Raw genomic sequence first — 6,178 nt, forward strand, 5'->3', positions numbered from 1 at the left:
CTTTCCACACAAAGATGAACAATTTCCTTGGTATACTCTAATAATATTATTATTTTCATTTTTTATGGCATTTAACTTTCCATTTCAAGTAATAGAAAGTCAATAGGTATAACTTGAAAAAATTTTAAATATATATTCATATAATACTTTCCCCTAGAGATAAGCACTATTAATGTTTTCTGTAGAAACTTAAAAACATATTATGATTAAACACATGCAGACACAAATGCCTATGTAATTTACAAAAATACTAAATTATAAATCTTTTAAATGGCATATTTCTAAGTAACATGTCAACAGATATTTTTCTGCAATGTTTTTTCAATAACATCTACTTAAATTATTCTGTTTTGAATTTTTATTTTTAAATGTTTTTATTAAGTGAGAGGTGGAGAGGCAGAGAGAAAGACTCCTGCATGTGCCCCAAAGAAATCCACTTCACAAGCCCCTACCCAGTGATGCTCTCCCTATCTGGGACCGCTGCTCCATTGCTTAGCAACCAAGCTATTTTAGTGCCTGAGGTGGAGGCCATGGAGCCATCCTTAGTGCCTGGGGCCAACTTGCTCCAACCAAGCCATGGCTGTGGGAAGGGAAGAGAAAGAAAGAAAAGGAGGCAAGGCAGGAGTGGAGAAGCAGATGGTCATTTCTGCGTGCCCTGACCAGAATTGAACCTGGAACTACTACACACCAGGGCCTTCAAGATGCCAAGCAGATGCTCTACCACTAAGTCTGTTTTAAATTTTTAAGTAAATTTTAGAAAAGCATCCTGCTTTTTAATAGCCTATACTACTTCTGATTTTCCTACTCTTTTTTCCTTTTTATTGAATTTATTGGAGTGACACTGGTTAACAAAATTATACAGGTTTAAGATATACATTTCAACAACACATCATCTGTACATTGTAATGTTTATTCACCACCCCAAGTCAAGTCTCTGTCCATCACCATTTACTCCCCTAAATCCTCCTCTGGCTCCCTCCATACCTTCTCCCTCTGGCAATTACCACACTGTTTTCCATGCCCATCAGTCTTTATTTAAAAATTTTTATTTTAATAATCAAAAATTATAAAACAACGCTGAACAATTATGACTGAGCATTTAAGAATTGCCTTTATGCCTCTGCATGAAGTTTGATATTGGTTAGTAGACTTAGTTTTATCATATTCAATGATTACACTATTTAAAGATTTCAAAGAAAATTCCAAGTGTAGCTGTTATAACTTTTATTTTTTGTTTTAATAGAGATGATCAAATAATGTTTTCTTACATAAACCATTGATGTGGTGAATTATATTTATAAGTACCAAATGTTGAATACATTTGCACTGGTAGAATGAACTCTACCTCTGAATGCTCTATTCTTCACAATTTAATAAAATTAATTTTGGCATATATTATTATTTATAACTTCTTATCTGTAATTTTCTTTTCACACCTTGTTATGTTTTCTTATCCACGTTATTCTTATTTAAGAAAATTAAAGAATATTCTATCATTTTCTAAACTCTAAACAAATTTAAAAATGATTTTAATCCTAAAAAATAATTATTGAAAGACATAAGTATTTTTTTTAATTAAAATTATATATATATTTTTGGCCTGACCAGGCGGTGGTGCAGTGGGTAGAGCATCAGACTGGGTTATGGAAAGACCCAGGTTTGAGACCCCAAGGTTGCCACCTTGAATGCAGGCTCATCTGGTTTGAGCAAAGCTCATCAGCTTGGACCCAAGGTTGCTGGCTCAAGCAAGGGGCTACTCGGTCTGCTGAAGGCCCATGGTCAAGGCACATATGAGAAAATAATCAATGAACAACTGAGATGTCGCAACAAAAAACTGATGATTGATGCTTTTCATCTCTCTCCATTCCTGCCTGTCTGTACCTATCTATCCCTCTCTCGGACTCTCTCTCTGTCTCTGTAAAAAAAAAAAAAATATATATATATATATATATATATATTTTTTTTTTAATTCAGTGAGAGGATAGGAGGCAGACAGATTCCTGAACCAGATTTCAACCAAGATCCACTTGGCAAGCCCACTAGGCGATGATGCTCTGCCCATCTGAGGCATTGCTTTATTGCTTAGCAACCAAGCTCTTCCTAGTGCCTGAGGTGGATGCCATGAAGCCATCTTCAGTGCCTGGGGCCAACTTGCTCCAACTGCACCATAGGCTGTAGGAGGAGAAGAGAGAGAAAGTGAGAAAGAAGTGAGAGGGGGAGGAGTAGAGAAACAGGTGTGTGCCCTGACCAAAATTGAACCCTGGACATCCACATGCTGGGTAAATGCTCTACCACTGAAGCCAACCAGCCTGGGTCAAAAATAAATTTTTTTATAAATCTCATTTTATTGTCTGTAATGACCATTTAATTATTAACTTTTTATTTGTAATAATAATTTTCTAATTTTATTTATAAATTAACTGTGGCAAATATTCTTATTCACATTTTAGATAAACATGTTTATATTTACTAAACAATATTTGTTGAAAAAAGTAATACTTCACATATTATATTTCTTATTGTTGCCATTTATAGTCTAAGTTTTAAGTGAATGCATTTTATATTCTTTTTTTTTTTTTTTTTTTTTCTGAAGCTGGAAATGGGGAGGCAGTCAGACTCCCACATGCGCCCAACTGGGATCCACCCGGCACACCCACCAGGGGGTGATGCTCTGCTGCATCCAGAGCCGTTCTAGTGCCTGAGGTAGAGGCCATAGAGCCATCCTCAGCACTTGGGCCAACTTTGCTCCAATGGAGCCCTGGCTGCGGGAAAGGAAGAGAGAGACAGATAGGAAGGAGAGGGGGAGGGGTGGAGAAGCAGATGGGCACTTCTCCTGTGTGCCCTGGCCGGGAATCGAACCCGGGACTCCTGCATGCAAGGCCGACGCTCCACCACTGAGCCAACTGGCCAGGGCCTGCATTTTATATTCTTTAAAAATAAAAGTTTAAAATAATTGGGCTTTCTTATAATATTGTCTTAAAATAATATATATTAAATAAAGTACACCATTATTGTTTTTAATTTTTAATTGCATCAATATAATTTTGTTTTCTTGCTAATGTATTGTTTGTCTAATTTTAATTTGTCCCAAGAGACTTATGTTTTCCCTTTTTATCATTTCATACCTTTCTTAAATTCTGGTAAAAAACAAAACAAAACAAAAAAAAGTCCACATTTTTTACTTTAGGAAAGATGTTAGAGGTTACTTTGGAGTTTAATATATAAAATATAGGATGGCTTTTAAATGTTTCACATTATATATCATATTAACATTTATAATATTTTGTCTTGTATCATACACACACAAAAATAGCAATGTCAATATTTCTCTCATGGCTTGTGTATGGCCAATAGGCACGGGCACCATCACAGCTGCCTGCCCTGTGCAGGTTCACATTAGGTTTGGACAGACGATAAAGAAACAGCGGAGATGAAAACTGGTGGGCCATCAGCTTTAATCCTAGCTTGCACACGGCAGGCAAGTAAAACACACACTGGGTTCCAAAACCCACTCATTCAGTGCTCACAAAGCTACTGACTTATCCAAGTTTCCTAGAATCAAAGGTTTCTAGCTTACCAGCCTACGATCCTCAGTTCCCCATCTCCTTCCTTTTCCCTGCACAAACTGGCCCCTCACTCAGCACTCCACCATCTTGGCTGCTTCTCCTGGTCTCCTCCATATGGCACTTCTCCACTCTCCTCTCTAATGCTAATCTCATAAACCCAGAGAGATCAAGCTCTCAGTCTACCCCACTTTATAGTGTAGAAACCAAAACCTTTAATCCAATATACAAAGAAGGAAGTCTCTGATACACAGTCACTTATCTGAGGCATAATGGGATTTCTCATGAGAGTGCACCACCCCACATCAAAAAGGGTGGGAAAGGCTTAGTCCCAAAACCAAGCCCCAGGCTACAAAGATCCTGCCTGTCCACAGCCCACCCCAACACACATTAATATTACCTGGGCGACAGGCTTCCACATGGGCAGTGCATCTTTAACAAAGTGAGCATAATATATTTTATCTGCCCACAATCCACCCCTATGCTCACTTTACTACCCACAATCTACACCTCCAACATCCCTGTACAAGGAAATTAGGCACATTACACTAATTACAACAACATGAGAAATTATACAATTTCAACAATTACAAAAGTACACTTCACTAGTCTCTGAGCACTTTGCCAAAAGTGCAAAATGTCCTCTGACTTCTTTCTAGCCATGGAAAAAGCTTCCAGCAAAGCCACCCCCACCCCCATTAGGGTATTTCACATTGTCCAAAATTTGTAATTCCATCCAACAAAGAAGCTAGTGCTCACTCCAGTCATAGTCCAGGAAATCAGTCCATGCACATGGGGCCTCAGCCACCCCCCCTCATCCCTGCCATACTGGCAGGTCTTACACTGTCCCAAAGAGGAGCATGTGGCAATGGCAGTCAGCATTTCCACCTCTGCTCCGGAAAGCATGATGGCATCCACTCCTACATCTCAAAATCTCAAACCTCCCAGGGCCTTAGTAAGAACTCCTTGCTGCTGGGCTCTCACCTTCTGGAGATTGTGGATCGCAACTCCAGGCCAATTTTCCTCATCTTCCAAAGAGAAACTGAAAACATCAGCTCCCGTTGCCTGGCTCGAGCCCTGGGCCGCCGCCACCTTCTCAGCAAGTCTTGCAGCTCCATCTCCGGCCCAGCCTCCTGCCACAGCTGGCTCTCCATAATGTCCAGGGCAAGCTGCAGCTCATGAACCTGTGATTCCTCTTCCAGTGGCTGCTCCACTGGAGGATCTCTTGAACCTGGTCAGCCTCCTCTGGTGCCTGCTCCAGCTACAGAGTCGGCATCTCTTTCTCCCATGTTTGCTCCCATCTCCTTCCACTGCTCAGTTTGCAGGTCCCAGGTAGCCTCTTCCACAGAGCTCTTGGTTTCCTCATGCATGGCTGTAAAAGTCAGCCAGTTTATGGTAGCCAACAGGACAGCCATGGGGAACCATAACAGCAGCCTTTCCTCTATTCCACCACTCAAAGGTGGCTCCATACTCATCTGCATCGAATCCTGCCACAGACTATGCCAAATGTAAAGCCAGTATACACGGCCACCATCACAGCTACCTGGCCCATGCAGGTTTGCATTGTATTTGTACAGTCGGTAAAGAAACACGGAGGCAAAAATTGGTGGGTCATCATCTTTAATCCTAGCTTGCACCTGGCAGGCAAGTAAAACACACATTGGGCTCCAAAACTCACTCATTCAGTGCTCACAAATCTGCTGACTTATCCGAGTTTCCTAGAATCAATGGTTTCTAGCTCACCAGACTTATTCACCTCTGTTCCCCATCTCCTTCCTTCTCCCTGCACAAACTCTGCACAAACTGGCTTCTCACTCAGCACTCCACCATCTTAACTGCTTCTCCTGGAGGACCATGTGGCCTCTCTCTGCTCTCCTCTGTAATGCTAATCTCAGGAACCAAGAGAGCAAGCTCCAGGTCTGCCCTCATTTTATACTGTAGAAATCAAAATCTTTAATCCAATATACAAATAAGGAAGTCTCTGATACAAAGTCACTTATCTGAGGCATAATGGGATTCATCCACCCCACATCAAAAAGGGTAGGAAAGGCTTAATCCTAAAACTAAGCCCCAGGCTACAAGGATCCTGCCTGTCCACAGTCCACCCCAACACACTTTAATATCACCTGGGCAATGGGCTTCCATGTGGGCAGTGCCATCTTTAACAAAGTGAGCATAATATATTTTATCTGCCCAACACTCATCTCCTTCCTTCTCCCTGCACACTCTGCACAAACTGGCCTCTCACTCAGCACTCCACCATCTTGGCTGCTTCTCCTGGCCTCCTCCATATGGCCCTTCTCTGCTCTCCTCTCTAATGCTAATCTCAGGAACCGAGAGAAAGCAAGCTCCCGGTCTGCCCCACTTTATAGTGTAGAAACCAAAACTTTTAATCCAATATACAGACAAAGAAGTCTCTGATACAAAGTAACTTATCTGAGGCATAATGGGATTTCTCATGAGAATGCACCACCCCACATCAAAAAGGGTGGGAAAGGCTTAGTCCCAAAGCCAAGCCCCAGGCTACAAGAATCCTGCCTGCCCACAGCCTGCCCCCAACACACATTAATATCACCTGGGCGACAGGCTTCCACATGGGCAGCGCTATCTTTAAA

The 6,178-nt window shown here is 41.3% G+C and overlaps 1 non-coding gene across 1 annotated transcript; it reads right to left on the minus strand.

Annotated features, from left to right (window-relative positions):
- Window positions 1-2,838: 2,838 nt before the first annotated feature.
- On the minus strand, window positions 2,839-2,914 carry TRNAA-UGC (transfer RNA alanine (anticodon UGC)). Its single transcript has one exon. It is a non-coding gene; the product is annotated as a tRNA-Ala (tRNA).
- Window positions 2,915-6,178: the final 3,264 nt, after the last annotated feature.

The sequence above is a fragment of the Saccopteryx leptura genome, chromosome 3, assembly GCF_036850995.1.
Source record: "Saccopteryx leptura isolate mSacLep1 chromosome 3, mSacLep1_pri_phased_curated, whole genome shotgun sequence".
Lineage (NCBI taxonomy): Eukaryota > Metazoa > Chordata > Mammalia > Chiroptera > Emballonuridae > Saccopteryx > Saccopteryx leptura.